The sequence below is a fragment of the Geotrypetes seraphini genome, chromosome 1, assembly GCF_902459505.1.
Source record: "Geotrypetes seraphini chromosome 1, aGeoSer1.1, whole genome shotgun sequence".
Lineage (NCBI taxonomy): Eukaryota > Metazoa > Chordata > Amphibia > Gymnophiona > Dermophiidae > Geotrypetes > Geotrypetes seraphini.
This window is the reverse complement of record NC_047084.1, coordinates 356937153-356957207: the sequence shown is the minus strand read 5'-3', so window position 1 is coordinate 356957207 and position 20055 is coordinate 356937153.

Below are 20055 nucleotides of genomic sequence, written 5' to 3'. Positions count from 1 at the left end.
GTTATGTAATTTCTCTAGATAATCTTTGTTACGCAATTCTCTCGATAATGTCCAGATCTCTTATAATTTGTAATCCACCTAGAACCACAAGGCACAGGGGAAATAGAAATCACTAATGTAATGTAATGTAATGTAATGTATGAGGAGATTCACATTTCCTGAACAGCTAAGTCCGTGTGAAGTTCCCTTGTGCTGTATTTGACATCTAGCAAGGTCTCTGTTTGGAAGGAAAGATCTAAGCTTAAAAATGAAGTGGCCAGAAGTTATGGTAAAAGCAGATAGCTTAGCTGGTTTTAAGAAAGATTTGGACAAATTCCTGGAGGAAAAGTCCATAGTCTGTTATTAAGACATGGGGGAAGTGTCTGCTTGCCCTGGATCGGTAGCATGGAATGTTGCTACTCTTTGGGTTTTGACCAGGTACTAGTGACCTGGATTGGCTACCATGAGAATGGGCTACTGGGCATGATGGACCATTGGTCTGACCCAGTTAGGCTATTCTTATGTAATGTTCTCATCTTTAGGGGCCTTTGTTTTCACTTCTTATTTTAATGTATTTTTTTTCTGGGAACTTATCAGTGTTTTTTTATAATGGGAACAAAAATGGAAGAGAATTAATGTGTGTGGAATGGGGGGAAGGGGGTAACTAATTTCTTCAGCTAAATAATTAAATCCACCTCAACCAGACATAGGAGAACTCACGCACCATTCACACACCCTCCAACCAAAATCGTCAAAAGAAAAAAAACTGTTTGTCAACCTCCTAACACTCGACCCCCAACTTGACCACAAACTACAAAACCTTCAAAAAAGAAATAAAAACCCTTCTATTCAAAAAACACATAAAACCGAACTAACACAATTAGAACTGTCCCAAGCATCAGCTGCAACTACTCCATATGTACTTCTCATGTCATGACAATTCAGACATAATTTATGTTATGTTATGTTTGGAATAATGGTCACATATATGAGGTTCAATAAAAGAATATTTTCACTCCCTGTTTCTATTCTGACCATTTATACCGTTTCATGGTTATTACAAAAAATATTTTTTACACTAGTCTTTAAGCCCGTTACATTAACGGGTGCTAGAACATATGTGTGTGTGTCTGTCTTTCTTTCTTTCTCTCTCTCCTTAGCCGCTTTCTTTCTTTCTGCCTTTCTTTTTCCTTGGCTGTCCATCACCACCCCTTGCCTGCTCCCCCTGTCCATTTTCCCTTCCTTTTACTTCCCCTGTGTCCACCACCACCCCTTCACTGCTCTCCTTATGCAGCAGCAGCCCTTCTCCCTTTGTTTTACCACCCCCCTGTCCAGCAGCACCTCTTTCCTTCTCCCCCTGTCCAACATTAGTCCTCCGTTCCTTGTTCTTCACCCCCCTGTCCATCAGCATCTCTTTCCTTCTTCCCCTGTCCAGCAGTAGGCATCCCTTCCTTTTTTATCTCCCCTCCTCCTTCTTATCCCTATGATACTCTTACCTTGCTCTGCCCCTGATCAGAGGTTCCTGACAGCCACCCAGTTGCACCCATTGGAAAAGTTCCCACTGCCGCATCCCGCACCCCTCCTGACGCGGCTCCCGCTGTCCTTTCTGTCTGTCTCTGTCCCTGGCCCCCTTTGGCTGTCTGTCTTTCTGTGTATCTCCCTGCCCCTGTGTCTTTCTTCTTTTCTTTCTGTCTCCCTTCCTCCCTCTGTCTGTCTGTCCAAAGCAGTATTCCATCCCCCTCCATTTCCCTCCCCCCACACCAGTTCCCTGTGCATCTGCCCCTGTGTCTTTCTTATTTTCTTTGTGTTCCCCTTCCTCTTTCTGTCTGTCTGTCCAAAGCAGCATTCCCTCCCCCTCTATTTCCCTCCCCCCCACCAGTTCCCTGTGCAGCAGCATTAGCATTTCCTCTACCCCCCTTTCCCTTCCCGCGGTCCGGACTACAAACGTGATGATTCCAGTAGCGCTTGCATCAGTCTCCACACGCTGCTTCGGGTCCTTCTACTGCCCTGATTTACTCTGGCACGTCCCTGATGACATCATCAGAGACGCGGCAGAGCAAATCAGGGCAATAGAAGGGCCCGAAGCAGCGTGTGAAGACTGATGCACATGCTGCTGGAATCGCCATTCGGGCCCGCGGGAAGAGAAGGGGGTGGGCAGCAAAGGAGGAACGGAGATCGGCGGCGGCAGGAGGAACGGAGATCGTCGTCTGGCTGCGGTCCGGCTTGTGGAGGCGATAGGCTGGTGACGTATTAGCGCGCATGCGCACTCCTTCGGCCACAGACCTACACGCACGGAACACGCAAATAGGAGTGCGCATGCGCGGCTAGCTCTTTATTATATTAGATGGGGGGTGTCAAAAAATGATGGGCCCCGGGTGCCACATACCCTAGGTACGCCACTGTGGAAATGTAGGTCTTTAAAACCCTGGCCTACATTTCTGGTGTCTAAGGTACTTGCTAACTGCGATTCTATAAGCGGGACCTGTCCATGATTGACACGCGGCAGGCGCCAGTTGTCTAGACACCTGCTGTGGCAGGCGCCGCTTACAGAATCGTCCCCTTAGAATATTGTCTGACCAATATGCATGTAAATTTAAGTAAATCAGAGGGAGGAGTTGTGAGTGTTAGGGGGAGTTTGGGGGGATCTGCTAGGTCTTCATACAGGGTCTTAATTTGCATGTGCCAGTTTGATACGGCTTCTTCGCTAGGTGTCGGTTCAGTCCTAATTTCGGCTATTTTAAAGATGCCGGAGAGTGTGGCGCAGTGGTTAAAGCTATGGCCTCAGCACCCTGAGCGTGAGGGTTCAAACCCACATTGCTCCTAGTGACCTTGGGCAAGTCACTTAACCCCCCCTCTCCCCCATTGCCCCAGGTACATTAGACAGATTAAAAAATGCTTGAGTACCTGAATAATATCATGTGAACCGTTCTTTGCTTCCCTGGGAGAATGGCATAGAAAATTGAATAATAAATAAACTGTAATGTGCTAGGCTGCATGCCAGTGTTTTCCTACTGGCTGAACACTGGACAAAGTTCCAAAGCATGTAGCAGAACTTGTAAAGAAAATTTGCCCATGGGACTATAGGGTGTTGTGGTTGCTTGGGAGATGCAAATTAACAAGAAGTGAGTTTACAGAGGCAAGCAATCTCAACCTTAAATGAAGGCAATGTTTCACTGCTGAGAAATAAGAGGAGAAAAAATTAAGAATCCCTGTAAGAGTAAGGAATGGTTTAAGATTCGTGGGGTGAATCGAGAATTATTTCCTTTATCTTTTCTTATAAATTTGTTTTTGAAATTGTATCACGTCTCCCCATTTATTTGGGCTTAAAAAGGAATTATGTATGAATGATTATGTAATATTTAAAGAAGATCCCTTTTTTTTCTTTTGTATCATCTGATATTGTAATTATCTAAATTTATAAATTAAAAAAATAAATAAATTAGGCACCCACAACTAATTAAGCAGTCTGTGCAAGAAAAAGCCAGGTTCTTACCTCATTCAAGGTTCTGACCACTGAACCACAATCATTCCCCACCTAGAGGCTTTCCTTCTAAAACTATGCTTCCAGCTTGGTTAGTAGAGCTTTCCAGTTTGAGCATCAAGGGGCATAAGGGAAAACAAGTAGAGATAAGGAGCATACAAGGGGGCCACTGAAAAGTTCTCAACCCAACCAAAAGGAGCATGATGTGGAACCATGAAACTTACAAGTTATTTCACATTTTTCAATGATAGGAAATGAAACAAGAAGTGTCAAATTCTGCTCTACTATCGGGCCTCTTCTCACCTGAAATGGGACACATTGCATTGACCCCCCTACTGAAGAAAGCTGACCTAGATCCCTCCATCCCATCCAATTATCGCCCTATAGCGAACATCCCGCTCCTAACCAAACTGCTTGAGTCCATTGTCTCCTCCCAACTCTCAGCCTACCTGGAAAGATTCTCTATCCTCCTACCCTATTAATACGGCTTCAGACCTAACTTCAGTACTGAAACCCTCCTGGCCTCCCTAATCTCGAAGATCCAATAACTCCATTCTCACAAAAAATTTGCCGTTCTACTCCAATTCGACCTCTCTGCAGCCTTCGACGTTGTCCATCACGACATTCTAATCTTCCTACTCTCCGAGATAGGCATCAGCTCCACGGTCCTCGACTGGTTTTCGAATTTCTTACGTTCTCGCTCTTACAACGTTACCAAGAATGGTACCTCATCCTCCCCGTGGAAACCGACATGTGGAGTTCCTCAAGGCTCCCCCCTATCTCCTATCCTCTTCAACATCTATATGTCATCCCTGAACCTCCTCCACCTTTCCCCCCTAGAAATACTCTACACTTACGCTGACGATATCCTGGTCCTCCTCGAGACCGACGCAAACCTCACCAATCTCGCAGCAAACATCTCTTCATGCATAACCAAACTTCAATCCTGGGCTCTCGCTGTACAAATGAAACTGAATGAGTCCAAAACCAAACTACTTTGGCTTGGCCCTAAACTTGATCATTTACCCACTTCCATCCCACTGCCCACAGGCTCCTCTCTACAACTAGAGTTCTCTAGCAAAGTTCTGGGCATCACCATAGATTCCTCGCTATCCTTCAACGACCACCTCAACTCCCTGATAAAAACATGCTTTCACAGCCTTCACATGCTGAGGAAAGTGAGGTCCTGCTTCCACCAAAAACACTTTGCCGTGCTCGTACAGTCCATCATCCTCTCCAGATTGGACTATTGCAATTCCATTTACCTTAGCTTAACAAAGAAAAGCCTCCACAAACTCCAACTAATCCAGAACACCGCGGCCAAACTTATCTTCTCAAAAAGCAAATTTGACCATGTCTCTCCGCTCCTGTCCAAGCTGCACTGGCTTCCTGTCATCTCCAGGGTCCACTTTAAATGTGCCTGCTTAACCTTCAAGATACTCCACGGCATCCTTCCACCTCTTATTCCTCTATCCTGGAATTCCTCAAATCCATTCTCCACTAGATCCACGCAAAAATTAAAATTATCCTTCCCCTCCTCAAAAGGTATCTCCCTCGTCGGTAAACTCGGGTCCTCCCTCCACTTCAGAATCACTCAGCTCTGGAATAGTCTCCCTTCCCCTCTCCGCAACTTGAGCCCCCTTCTACCATTCCGTAAGCTTCTGAAGACTTGGCTCTTCTCCAAAATGTAACCCGTCCCCTCCCTAGTATTATCACACCTAACCTCTCTCTTACTTACTTCTATAAATCCACTGGAGTTCCGTTCCTTCCCTAACCATGTAAACCGTGTCGAGCTCCACCTGTGGAGATGATGCGGTATATAAACCCAAGATTTAGTTTAGTTTAGTTTAGTCAAGAAAAGTATGGAATAATTTGTAAGTTTCATGGCTCAACATCATGCTCCTCTTTGTTGGGCTGAAAGCGTTTCAACGGCCCCTCATATGGATTTGGAAAGTAGTAACTGGCCAAAGGTTTTCACTTCAATGGCTGGACTGGATGAGAATATGGAGATGTTATAATGTGTGTGACTGGGAGAAAAACTCAGATAGCTTTAACAGAAGGCAGAGAGTAGTAACTTTTAAAATCATAGAAGGAAATATTTTTTTCACTCAGAGAATAGTTAAGCTCTTGAACACATTGCCAGAGGGTGTGGTAAGAATGGTTAACTTAGCTGGTTTTAAAAAAGATTTGGACAAGTTCCTGGAGGAAAAGTCTATAGTCTGCTATTGAGACAGAAATGGGGGAAAGCTACCACGTGCCCTGGATTGGTAGCATGGAATGTTGCTACAATTTGGGTTTTTGCCAGGTACTAGTGACCTGGATTGGCCACCGTGAAGATCGGCTAGATGGACCGTTGGTCTGACTATTTTTATGTTCTTATGTAGGTTTTGATTTGCCTTGAACTGGAAATAGAGGAAGTGGCCAGACCAAGGATGCAAACAAAAATAGCAATCACCACTGAGGTGGAGGGAGTTTATAAAAATGAAAATATGAAAAGACAAGGCTAAGTTGTGAGTTGTATATTAGGATGGGTTGATGATTATCAAAGAAGGGAATTGGGTGGGTCAAAAGGGTGAGGTACTGGAAGTTGCTTTGTGTTTTTTAAGAGAGGCTATGTAAATCAAAGGAAATAGAAAATGAAGTCGAGGATATGTGAGTAGGAAAGCAGGTACAGGGACAGAGAAGAATAGGAAGTGTTTGAGGGGAAAAGGAGATAATAAGCACCTTTCTGGAAAAGAAATACAGTAACAAGCAAGCGTGATTTATGGGCAGTTTTTGTGTGTATGTTTTAAGTTTTAAGTAAACTGGGGCCAGAGTTTCTAAAAAGTGAAGAGCACTGCTCTCCAGTTAGTTTGCTGAGAATAAAGCTTAGCACAATGCTTTGCAAAATAAATCAACATTATGCAGTTCCAAAGTGTTCTGGGAAAATAAAAGCAGTAGAATATAATATAGATCCCTGCTTCTCCCTCCTTCCCATTACCTTGTTAACTCAACACTTTCCTGTCTGCCCTGGGGAACTATACTGATTATGCGCATGCATCATTTCTGCATAATTCTCCATCCCCTGTATAATTTACTTTTTGGTGCATAATTTCCCTTTTTATGTTTTTTTATGATGTTGGCTGCATATTTTAAAGACTGCTTGGAAAATTATTTATATTGTTATCAGGGGGCAGAGGCGGAACACTCATCAGCTCCTCATTCTTTCTTGTTTACTGCAAAAACTTGCCCACATTTTTTTTTTTTTATTAATGTCCAGCACTTGCAAAGGACAGTTCACATAATTCAGCGGTGAATGGATCCAGCACATGAATGATGCCATTTACCACAAACACTTGTCGTGTAATTTATTTGAGTCTGATAAAATGTGTTGATATATTTTACAGGTTTTCAGAATGTGTGCTTGACAAGACAAACAATCAAAAGATGGCGCCTATAATTCTAGGAAGTGATGTAGAGCAGGGGTCAAAAAGTCCCTCCTCGAGGGCTGCAATTCAGTCGGGTTTACAGGATTTCCCCAATAAATATGCATGAGATCTATTAGCATACAATGAAAGCAGTGCATGCAAATAGATCTCATGCATATTTATTGGGGAAATCCTGATAACCCAACTGGATTGCGGCCCTCGAGGAGGGACTTTGACACCACTGATGTAGAGCATCAAGAGGCATCACTAGTTCCAGGCACACTGGATCTGTTTTCTGACACCCTGCTACTCTGCCTGTGGTGACGGTCCATACTTTTAGTCCATCCATTAGTGCATCTTTTCTTCGACCTGTGTGGTTCAATGATCATTTGTTTGAACCAAATGATGCACAATTCTGTATTCCAGGCACCCATGTTTATACACCCCTGTCACGTGTACAAGGGGCCACTGAAATGTTCTCAGCCCAACTAACAAAGTTAGGGTAGTCTCTATTGAGGGCTATACACGCGGAGACGCATAATCAAAAGAATCGTCTACGTCCCTTTCGGACGTAGGGCACTAGTCGCCCAAAGTCGGCAGCACCAAAATGTCCTTTCTCGAAAAATACGTCCAAATGTTTTTTTTCCTGAAAATCGAACATCTGTATGTCCAGGCGTTTGAACGTCCAGACCGCCAGTACTTCTGTCTTTATACCATATTCTTATTCAAATATTTGTCCAAGTCCCAAACGTCCAGAACAAGACCTTTTGGAGGTGGGAGGGGCCATTAATGTGATGGACTGGCCACCCAAACAAAGCAAGAGAGCAGTGGGGTATCTTACAGGGCACTGCTGTAAACGTCACAAAAAGGGTGCCACATAAACATCTCACCAGAACTCCCTTATAGGTCAAGGTGAGACCCCCAAAACCTACTATACCCACCTGTCTACAACTCCAATGGCCCTTATGGCTTCAGGTGGCACCTATATGGCAGTACAGTAGGGTTTGGGAAGGTTTTGGTGGACTCACATTTTTCACCAGTGGTTAGAGTGGCTTATGGGCCTGGATCCTCCTCTCTATTGTTCAGTAACCTCCTCCCCCCCCCCCCCGCCCGACTATTTAAGCCACCTCTATGCAGCTCTACTAGGCTTTCTTATGTCAGGTGCTGATGTTCTGGAGGCAGGTATGTAAGTTTTTATTCCAATTTTATGGTGGTGTGTGTATGTATGTGTGGTGGTGGTGGTGGTGGGGGTCAGTGATCACAGGGGGTGGGGTAGGGTGGGGTATGGAGATCTGAAATTTGTGTCTGCAGTGGTTATCTGGTCACTTTGCATACCTTCTGGGCAGTTAGACCTGGTTTTAGATCACCTAAGTCACAACGTATAAGTTCCATCTAGGCAGCCTCCTCAAACTTTTGATTATCCCTGCAGTATGACTAAGTCTAGGCTGGCCCACATCCCGCCCTAACCACTTCTTCAAAAACGCCTCTTTCAACTCTGGGCACACAATGGGATTCAGAAGCCTAAAAAGACTCGTTTCGTTTATCGGCACTTGTACGACCTGTCTTTTAGGTCGCCCAAGTGCCGACTTGGATGGGTTTTTAGATGTATTTTTCTTTCGATTATGAGTCCCTTAGTCTAGCAATTTTCCACTTTTTTCATTCTGTATTTTTCCAACAGAATGAAAAAAGTGGAAAATCAGTGGACTAATTAGTGTAAAGCTCTTGATGGAGATTGATCCAACTTTGTTGGTTGGGTTGAGAACTTTTCAGCGGCCCCCTCATAAATGTATAAAACACTAGCACTATACATTAACCCATAAAGTGCCAGCAGGGCTCCGAAATGCTATTCTGCAATGGTGAGCCTAACTGCCATGGACTGGCATTTTACAAAGGATATTCAAATCAGAATTGTGACATCCAGGTAGGGAAGTCTCAAGTTCTGCTAGTATTTTAGAACAGGATCTGATGATTTAGAGCCTGATCTAACATACATGGAGAAAGGGATGTGGTGGCTATATGTGACATGAACATCCATTTAGAAAAATAAATGTCTAAAATATTAATGGTTTAAATTGAGCACATAAAATTTATGTTATTTAATAACATCATAAACGTTTTTCTTAGCCATTGTAGAAACATAAATGTTTATTTTTCCTGAAGCTATCACAGAGTCCAGTATCTCTTGCCAGTTGGACTTTTGGTTGAGGGCATTAAGCACTGGGGGATTAATGGAGCGACTTCCCCTATACCCTTTAGTGGATCTAATCTAATCTAATCTAATCTAAACCTTAGGTGTGTATACCGCATCATCTCTACATTCGTAAAGCTCGACACGGTTAACAAGAGTTAGGGTAGAAAGGAACTCCAGTGGAGGGAAGAGGCAAAATGAAGAGAAAATTTAGAGGACTAGATTAACCAGAGAGGAAGGAGGAGTTACATTTTTGAGAATAACCAGGTTTTCAGATGTTTACGGAAGAGTTGGAGGGAGCTCAGATTCCTAAGAGGGGAGGTAAGGTTGTTCCAGAGCTGAGTGATTCTGAAGGGGAGGGAAGAACCTAGTTTTCCTACAAGGGAAACGCCTTTTAGAGAGGTAAAGGAAAGTTTCAGTTTTTGGGTGGATCTGGCAGAATTGGGGTTAGAAAGAGGAATGAAGGGAGGGAGGATACTGTGTAGGATCTTGAAAGTGAGGCAGGCACATTTGAAGTGGACTCTGGAGCCAGTGGAGCTTGGACAAAAGCGGTGAGATGTGGTCGAATTTGCTTTTTGCGAAGATAAGCTTAGCAGCAGTATTCTGAATCCGCTGGAGTCTTTGAAGGTTTTTCTTTGTTAGGCTAAGGTAGATAGAGTTGCAGTAGTCCAGTCTGGAAAGGATGGTGGATTGGACAAGGACGGCAGTGTTTTTGATGGAAACAGGATCTCACTTTTCTCAGCATGTGAAGGCTGAAGATACATTTTTTTACTAGGGAGTTGAGGTGATCGTTGAAGGAAAGTGTAGAGTCAATGATGACTCCCAGAACTTTACTAGAATATTCAAGATGTAGAGTGGGGCCAGAGTACAGTGGGATGGAGGTGGGCAGTTGGTCCAATTTTGGGCCGAGCCAGAGAAGTTTTGTTTTAGATTCGTTCAGTTTCATCTGCACAGTTTGGGCCCAGGATTGAAGGTTTGATATACATGAGGATATGTTCGCCGAGAGGTTGGTGAGGTACCGGTCGGTCTCGAGAAGGACAAAGATGTCATCTGCGTAAGTGTAGAGTGTTTCAAAGGGGGAAAGATGGAGGAGTTTAAGGGAGGACATATAAATGTTGAAAAGGATAGGAGAGAGAGGTGAGCCTTGTGGGACTCCACAGGTCGGGTTCCAGGGGGAGGAAGAAGTGCCCTTCATGTTGACTATGTAGGAGCGGGAGCGTAAGAACTTTGAGAACCAGTCAAGGGCTGTGGAGTTTATGCCTATCTCGGTGAGTTGGTAAATAAGAATATCATGATGGACGACATCAAAAGCTGCAGAGAGGTCGAATTGAAGAAGTACAGCGAACTTGTTGCGAGAATGGAGATATTGAACTTTTGAGATTAAGGAGGTCAGAAGGGATTCGGTGTTGAAATTGGGATGGAAGCCGTATTGGTAGGGTTGAAGAATGGTGAATTTTTCAAGGTAGGAAGATAGTTGAGTGGATATGATGGACTCTAGCATCTTGGTAAGAAGGGGAATGTTAGCTATTGGACGGCAGCTGGATGGTGAAGAGGGGTCAAGCTCAGGTTTTTTCAGTAGTGGGGTTAAGGAAATTAGGCCCATTTCTGTGGAGAAGAGACCCGAATGGAGGGCGGAGTTTATGAGAATGGTAAGAGATGAGATGGCTTGAGGAAGAGTGTTCTCGTAAAGGTAGGAGGGGAAAGGATCCAAGGTACAGTTGCAGGATTTCAATTTGAGGCAGAGATTATAGACCAGGGATTCGGAAACAAGTTCGAAGGAAGACCAGGATCTGTCTGCTGGGATAGGGTAGGAGTCTGTTGGGATAGGGTTGGGGTCAATTGGAGTCAGAGATTTGTAGGAGACTGCAGGTGGGAAGGAGCGCCTCAGGGTGGAGACCTTATCGTTGAAGAACTTTACTAGAGAATCGGCTGAGGGGGAGGAGGGAAGTATGGAGTCATTTTTGGAGGTTAAGGAACGCCAGATGTTGAATAATGTGCTACTCTGATTGTTGGATTTGGAGATTTTGTCACCGTAGAAGTTTTTCCTTGCTTTTTTTAGAACGGTATTGTAGATTTTAATGTTGACCCTCCAGGAGAGTTTGTCTGTAGGGGATTTAGATTTATTCCATTTTTGTTCCAGAGCACCGCATTTCTGTTTCAGTTCTCTGTGGTATGGGAGGTACCAAAGGGCAGCGCTTTTCTGAAACCCAAGGAGCTCATTTTCAAAACACTTAGACACATAAAGTAACCTATGGTACTTTGTGTGTCGAAGTACTTTGAAAATGAGTCTCTATGGGGCTCATTTCAAAAAAGAAAAATGTCCAAAAAGTGGCCTAAAGGGACAGATAGACTTTTTTTTATGCCTAAAGCTTCCAATTTGCTATTTTTGAAACCTATTTTCTAGACGGATTTCTATGCTGTTCATCCACAGTTCACCTAAATCTCAAGGGGGCATGGTTTGAGCAGCACTGGAAATATCTTATGACCTGGATGTGTTTCTGCCATAATCAAACATTTTAGAATACGTCCAGGGCACACAATTTAGTTCTCTGGGGCTAGACCTGTTTTAACAATGAATAAGTGTCAAAAAGGTACCCAAACTGACCAGATGATCACTGGAAGGATGTAAGCATGACCCCTCCACACATCTTCAGTCTCAAACTCTCCATGCTGAAAGTTTGCACACCACATCTTCACTGTAGAGTATGATAGGCATTTGTCACTCAATGTGTTTGCATCCTACATTCATGGATTTCCTTTGGCGTTTTCTTCTGCAGGAATAGGAACTTCATGACACCTGAAAATTCCACACTTTTTGTTGACATGGTTCAATCAATGATCTGAAACAATATCAAAACATCAAATTCCGATTCTGCAAATTGGCACAATGCAAAATAAAATAGCACTCTTTTCAGTTGTAGTGGCAAAATAACGGTCAGAATTTAGAAAGTTGGTTGGGCTGAGAACTTTTCAGCATCCCATCATACAGAACCCATTAATGCTGCAAACAGCTGATCAGTAAAATACTTTGGTGGGAGAGGAGAGGCACTGGTGGCAGGCAGTGGTGTAGTAAGGGTAGGAGGCACCTGGGGTGGTGGCGCCCCATGTTCCCACCATGCCCCCCTCTCTGCTCTCCCCCCAACTCCTTCCATGTGCACCCCTGTTCCTTCCCACCCACCCCATTTCACACTTGCGCTCTCCCTCCCCCCTTACCTCTTAATCTTCACCAGCGCGCATGGCTTCTGCAAGCATGCTCCTTGCGCCAGCATAGGTTTTCCTCTGATGTCACTTCCTGGCCTCGTGACCCGGAAGTGATTCGGAGAGGAAGCAGGCTGGCATAAGCAACAAGCAGAAGTTGCTCGTGCTAGTGAAGATAATACAGAGGTATGGGGTGGGGGGGAAGAATGGCACAAGGGTGGTATGGTGTGGCAGGGTGGGACAGAGAGGTGCCAGCACCTCCATCGACATGGTGCCCGGGGCTGTCTGCATCCCCCTTAGTACACCACTAGTGGCAGGAGGAATGCCAGCTTAGAAGTGTTAAGAACCAGTGTTAACAGTGGAGTATTTCCTTATAGGTCATGGTGTAACACTATGGGGTATCCCTTAGGGTGCCTAGGATTAAGTCTCCAGAAAGCATGTGTTAAGGGCCTATTCTGTAGACGCTGGGCAGGAACAATTGGATGTCACCCCTGCCCAAATACCCCTTCCCTCTCCTCCCCCTCCCCCCCTCCCCCAAACCACAGAAAGATCCCCTGGACCACTAGAAAACCTCCCGGAGAACCAATTTAATTCCAAGATATGGAAGAATAGGTTGGGCATGGGGAGGCCTTGTGCAAAGGGGGGGGGGGAGGGGGGTTTGTCAGGAAGCCTGAGGGAGACCCTATCTGATTGTCTGTAAACATCGGACTGTGGTTTTGCAGCCCAGTGCTCCCAGATGAAAAAATAACCTCAGCCAAAAGCTTTACCTTCACTTCTGGACACTAATGCAACTTGTGGTCTATCACCACAAGTCGTTTAAGGGCATTTGCGTAGTAATGAGATGGAAAATATGCATGTGCATATTTTGCTTTTCATTACTATCTAACCTCTGGCAACTTAAATATCGCAGCAGAATACCGCCATAATGAAAAATGAAGTGAAATAAGGACATTGGATCAGCCCTCATTATACTAATAAGAGCCTTTCCCATCTGCGACCTAAGACTTCATTTCTTCTACATAATATCCCTGTTTGTATTCTATTATTTTATGATGGGGGGAGCTTAAATAGGGTTTTTTTTTTCCATAAGGAAGAAAGCTGATGTGCCTCATTTCTCAGGGGGCTATCAGTAACAGATAATCAATATAGCAAACTGTCAAGAAATGTGTAAATGTTTACAGCATACAATGAGCTGTGATGAAATAGCTAAGTGGAAACAGGATGGGTCAGCAACACAGGAAGAATGTCACTTGACAGCTCAAGCTGTTCGTACAACATGGCAGTTAGCTGCGGTGTGTTATTTAAGGCAGCATTTCAGTGTAGTCAGACAGTAATGCTAACACACATGCATAGGATCTGAAAATGCAAATGACCTCATTAGGTATTAACCCAAAATTGGAAGAATGACGATCGTTTAAATTTCCCTTTCTGGTGGGCAAATCTGTGCTCCAGTTATAGATGTGAAAGAATGAATGCCGATAGTTTGGGGCACAGTAATTCATTTAGATTGGTTTGGAGGTCCATTGACATCTTACATTTCTTCACTTTAGTAGATCTTTGATCAGGAGTTAGTTTTTGTTTGTTTTCATGCACATCCAGGAAAGGGGGTGGGGGTGGAAAGAGGGATAATTTCTGTCTTAATTTTGTTCTTTGGGTATTTGCACTTGGGATGGGTGGGTGAATGGGAAGATATCATTAATTGGATTAGGATAAGGTTTTTGCGATAATCTATGTTTTTGTGTTTTATAATCATTGGGTGGGAGAAAATGGTTGATTATGAATACATGTTAGCTGAATGTGCTTTTATTGTAGTATTAGATGTTACATTTTATGTATTGCACTATTGAAGTTTGAAAAATCAATAAAGAATTAAACAAACAAAAAGCTAGATCTTACCTGTTGCAAGAGGCCATGGACTGTGATGGACTTTTCAGCTGGCTCCTCTTTGTAGACACTGTATTTCACTCCCACTGTGCAGTATTTCAGTCTCTTTAAAACAATGATTTGGGACTTTCCCTGCCAGGCCCTATTGTGTCTCTAGTCTTGTCTGATCCTTTTCTTCCAAGTTTACTCAGCTGAGGGTCTGTCAGCTCATGTGCAACCCCAAAAGTCTGTCTGTTAGTTTCTCTAACCTGAGAGTATAGTTTTTCCTCGCTGTTAAATCATTCTCCTCTTCATACTTTCCAGCAGAATTCTGGAAAAAAATCTTTTATTCAGACAGCAGCTATGTGCGGTTTCTGCTTAATACAGAAAAGCCTACGGGAACTCAAGGCAGCCATTTGCTATGAGCGATCTGCATGGAGCAGGAGCATAGGAAGATCGCACCTGCCCCGAAAGCCCGCTAGACCACCAGGTAAGGTTCCGGGACTATAAGACAGCTTAAAAATAGCCCAAAAAATTAAAATCATTAAAAAAAATCACAAATAAGCGAATCCACGGATGCTGAAACCGTGGATTTGGAGGGAGAAGTGTATGCATTATCGTAGACATAGACAAACGAGATCCCACACTCCACTCAAACTCTAGATGAAAGCCCAGCTGTTCAGCTACTAGGCCACCCATTATTTTCAAATGGTTCATCAAAATGTTGAGTGACTAACTGCACAAATAGGAAAAGGGCCTAAAACTATCCATGTTAAGCCCATCATAACAAACCCTGGGTTCAGTTGTTACAGTTCTCTGTGCCAAAGATAATTACTGCCCTAGTCATTGACCCACATATCCTTTACCTTTTCTCAAACTTCTTTTTTCATATAAATCTTTTTATCTATGTAGCCCTGGCATCTGCCTCCCACTCTCCATGCAGGCTCCAGCCAGTTCTCCAGGGTCGGGACACCGGCAACCAAGACTCATAAAAATATATTTTCTCACTTTCAGACTTCCACAGTTCTTTCTTGAGTTTGGGCGCAGGCCAGGGCTGGATAACTCCGGTAGACCCTGAGTAATCCCAGGCTCAGTCACCATGCTCAGGCCAGGTACTGCTCTCATGTTAAAAGAACAGCCAAGTCCAAGGTGTAACCAAACTAGAACTCTTTTATTCAACTTGATTCAACAGATTGCAAACTATTTACACTTCTTCAGATGTATCAGCAGTCAGCAGGTTTTAAAAACATTTCCTAACAGTTCAAGCCACAATCTTCTTCCCACACTCCAGTTAGAGTAATTATGATTTCTCTGTCCTTTCCCTCCCAGGGACAAAAAGAGGGGTCTACTTCAGTAAACAGGATCTTGGCAGGAGACTAGGATAACCAAGGGCTAGATTCACTAAAGTCCACAAATCTATCCGATTCGTGTCCTATCCGTTTCAGAGTCATTCTGGCCGATCGATTCAGTAAAGCTTGTCCATGCAAATGATCAGATCGTAAACACGCCCCCATTCACGCACACGTCTCGCTGTAACATCGATTGACGCGCGTGCACCCTGTATCCTTGTTGGTTTTGAAGCACATAACGCATGCGCTAGCTCTTTAGAACTTCACTGCGTAGAAATGGGGTGGGGTTTAATCGCAGATGTCATTGGCGGGCTCCGAATATGACTACAGCAAAGCATTGTAAAAAATGCAATATAAGAACTGTAGTTTTTAACAACCTCTCTTTTTTCTTTAAGTGCTGTTGCAAGCTGTATAAGCTGTGAACGTAGCTTTTTGAAAAATTTGTTGGAGAGCTTTAAGGAGAAATAGCATCGGAGGTTTGTGAGCGAGCTGTGGAATTCTTCGAGTTTGTCCTTTTTTTACGGATCAATCTCAAAGTTTATTTCGCACTTCCAAACAGCTTAACAACTCAGGAAAAGAACTGTTAAGTTGCTAGAAGACACAACAGTTAACAGCAATTGAATGCGCTGGGATCACAAGCTGTTATATACAGCCTACGAATCCCAGGAGGCTATGCGGCTCTTTCTGCCATGAAGCAACCAAAGGCGACCCTGTGTTGTCAGATGCACACGACAATCTAGCTGGAAGGAAGGGGAGGGAGGGATAGCTGGCCATTAAAAGTTATTTTTGATTTTTGATTAAAATTTGGCAGTATGTACAATGCGCAAGGAGAGCACAGGGTTAATCCGTTATTTTCTTGCCATGTGCATTACAAATCTGAGATTCACTCCCGCGCTCGCTATGCGCATTCCAAAAAAATCAAAAAAAGATTTCTAACACTTATGTACATGAAAGTTTACATATATTTAAAGTTTAGGTATATTTTGGATTTTTTGCGGGGTAGATATATATTTTTAATGGGGTTCTTAACATGCACGCAGCAGTTGCTAGACAGAAATAGTCGGCGAGGATGTAAAGCGACTGGTCCTCAGCAATCAAAACTTTTTGGATTGGAAAGGCCAGTCAGTTTGGACGAAATGGTTTCATGAATCGATGCCTTAAGAAATTTACATGCCTTTTTATTCATTTGCATGCGCAGATCGGATCGGGTGCGGATGGGGTCTGGAGGAAGGTTAGTGAATCAAGCCATAGTGGGAAAGTGATCGCAAACCAATCAGTACACGATCAGTTTGCTTAGTGAATCTAGCCCCATGTCCTTGAGCTTCTGTCTCACTTATCTGGTAATCAATATTACTAATCTCTCTCCTCCTACCTAGGGACTAAAAGGAGTCTCCCTCTGTTCACTGAGCTTTGGCGGGAGAAAAGGGAAAACCAAAAGCCTTGATTTCTGCCCTTCATGACCTTTATACCTCCTCCCCCCTCAAACTAGTGAAAAGATACCTCCTACTCTTCTCATTGTTACTATTCATTTCTACTTAGTCTTAGTGACCCTCTGAAAAATCCACTGCCTCTGTCTCTATGGCAGAGGCATTCCTCAGGGGGATCACAAGTATATAAACAGAAACAAAAAAACAGGTTCAAGGAAGATAACATCCACAAGACACCCCGTGTCCCTTCAGCATGTTGCACAATTATTAGGAAAAGTCACCTAGATCCCAGTAATCCCTCTTCAAAACTCATTCCTCCCCTCCCCCTCCCTTATCCCTCCCAAAACCCCAAGATGATCTATAGTTTCAATGAACATCTAATAGATTAGTTCCCAGAACATGGTTGTAATCTTTAAGCTTGGCGTTCCCATTTCATGTTGCACCAGTTCCAAAAGGGTTTCCAAATTTTTAGAAATGAATCCATTTGATAGCGCCTCATTGTAGTCAGTTTCATCATCAAATTGTGGGGGTTGCTGTTATTATTCTTGATGCTTCTCTTTTGTATTTGGCCGTTTTTACACTCCTGACGTACACTTTGTATTCAGTTTGGTTGTGACCTTCACTTTCAATAAAAATATATACAGTGGTGCCTCGCATAACGGACGCCTCGCACAGCGAACGCTGCGCACAACGAACTTCAGGTCTTGCTTCCCACAACGAACTTCGTTTCACACAACGAAGTCGCCCGAGCTGCATCCTTCCGCGCAGGCACTGCGCTTAACTGCCCTCTCTCCGGCCTGGCTCCCTGTGCAGTGGCGCTACATATTTTAAACCCCCCTGCCGCCGCCGCTGCATATTTTTAAGCCTCTGCCGCCACCGCATATTTTTAAACCTCCCCCCGCCGCCACATATTTTTTAAAAAAAGCCACCACTGCTGCAACTTTAATCTCACCCGCTCACTCGTAACTGGTAGTCTAGCAAATTTCCCAGCCAGAAGCGCAGAGATCAAGAGCAAGCCTTCTGTGCTACTGCCTGGGCCTGCGCTGATCTCTGAATGGCTGCAGTCAGCTCTCGCGGGACTCACAAGAACTAACAGCAGCCATTCGGAGATCGGCATGGGCCCACACAGGCGTGCAGAGGAATTGCTCCTGATCTTTGCGCTTCTGGCCTGTACGCCACTGGCTGGGAAAGATGGGAGGAATTAAAAAAGGTACCGAGGGGGGATGATTAAAAAGGTACTGGGGAGTATGTGGGGGGTGATTATAATACACAGCAAGGATCAACAAAACCCCTGTCTCCCTTCCCCTTCACATATATCCCCTCTACTATCAAGAAAATTGAATAAGCCAAATTATTATAGAATGCTATACAAATATCATGCTAACAGAATACCACAGTCATACATAGCAGGAATAGGGTTAGGGTAGTGCAACTAGGGCAACTGTCCCCCCTGGTCAAAGAGAGCCGTAAGCCTCTGCCTGGACTTTGCAGTCCCCAGTTGTGTCTAACACCAGCTCTAACAAGATAAATTTATCTTTTTTTATGTCATCTTAGCATATTTTATGCTACAGAACGAATTATTTTTTTTAACATGTATTGTTATGGGAAAACGCGTTTCACATAACGAACTTTTCGCATAACAAACTTGCTCCTGGAACCAATTAAGTTCGTTGTGTGAGGCACCACTGTATATATATATATATATATTTACATGTCTTATATCTCGCTTTTGTTCAAAATGGTTTACATTCAGGTGCTGTAGGTATTTCTCCCTGTCTAGGGCAGCGGAGTATTAAGTGACTTGCCCAGGGTCACATGGGATGACGTGGGGATTGAACCCACAACCTCAGGGTGGTGAAGCAGGGGTTCTAACCACTAAGCTACTCCTACACTCCAAATACTGCATATTGTAATTTAGCAATAAGTTCTGCTTCAGGCGATATAACTGGCTATTTCCATGCTGATGCCAATACCATCCTGCCCGCTGTTACTATATGTGCTAAGAAGTGTTTTTCCTTTGCTCGGTGGCCCCACATTAAGCAAATTCCACTCCAACTTTTTGTGTATCACGGTGTCCAATATTTACATGGCCAGTTTAAAAACCTGGTTCCAAAACTGTTGAGCCTTCAGGCAGTACAACCAGTCATGGAGAAAAGTCCCTTCTGCTCCACAATTACACCAACAAAAACAATTCCCAGTACCATATGTTTTTTGCAGTCTAGTTGGGGTATAATTAACGTGAACATTTATTTTTTTCATCAAAATGGGACATCTATTAATTGTCAATTCCACCCTAGCCCCGCCCGAATCCCACCCTAGCCCCGCCCTCCCATCCAGCTCCCAATTTATTCCATTCATTTTTTATGTACACATAATATCATTATTTCATAATGGTAACCATAAAATTTTTTAAAAAACACAAAGCACACTATATGCAGAGAAAATGTTAATTATTTATATTTAGGGGGACGTCAGAGGAGGGGCGGGACTGCGGCGCAGGAAGCAGCGCCCAAGCAGCTCATGGATCGCTGACGTCACGATCCTGCTGCGGGCTGCTTCACAGGTGGTGCGGGAAGGTCAGTGGGGCGAGCGGTCCTTCGGGGGTGGGGGGGACTGAAAGGCAAGGCCGGGAGCACCCCCTCAGGGCTGGCACCCGGGGCGCACCGCCCCCCAGCCCTCCCCTTGGTACGCCACTGCCTGAGAGTATGAATAACCATTCTCATACATCCATGGAGGAGGAAGTCTGAATCTGACTTTGCATAAATCATTGAAATTCCACACTATACTCCAGGGACAACCATCAACATAAGAAACATATGCGGGCCCCAGGAGAATATTGGTCAGGAACCGCATAAGAGATGCAGGTGTTCTGACTCCCCCTACTTCCCTCCCCCAGTCCTGATCCTACCTCTTTCCTCCCCCCTTTCACCGAAGACACAGAAAACCTGGATCTGAGTCTTCCTCATCCCTTACTCCCATAGCCCCCACCCCAGGCCTATCTCAAATATCCTTAGTCTAGGCTGTTCATAAGGTCAGGAGCAATGTCCACCCAAGTACTGCAAGATTGCTGCTAGGGATCATGGTGGCCATTTTGAGGCCAGAGTGTGCATCAATTTTGCCCATACAATCCCCCTAGACCACTAGGGATATCTGAGGTAGGCCC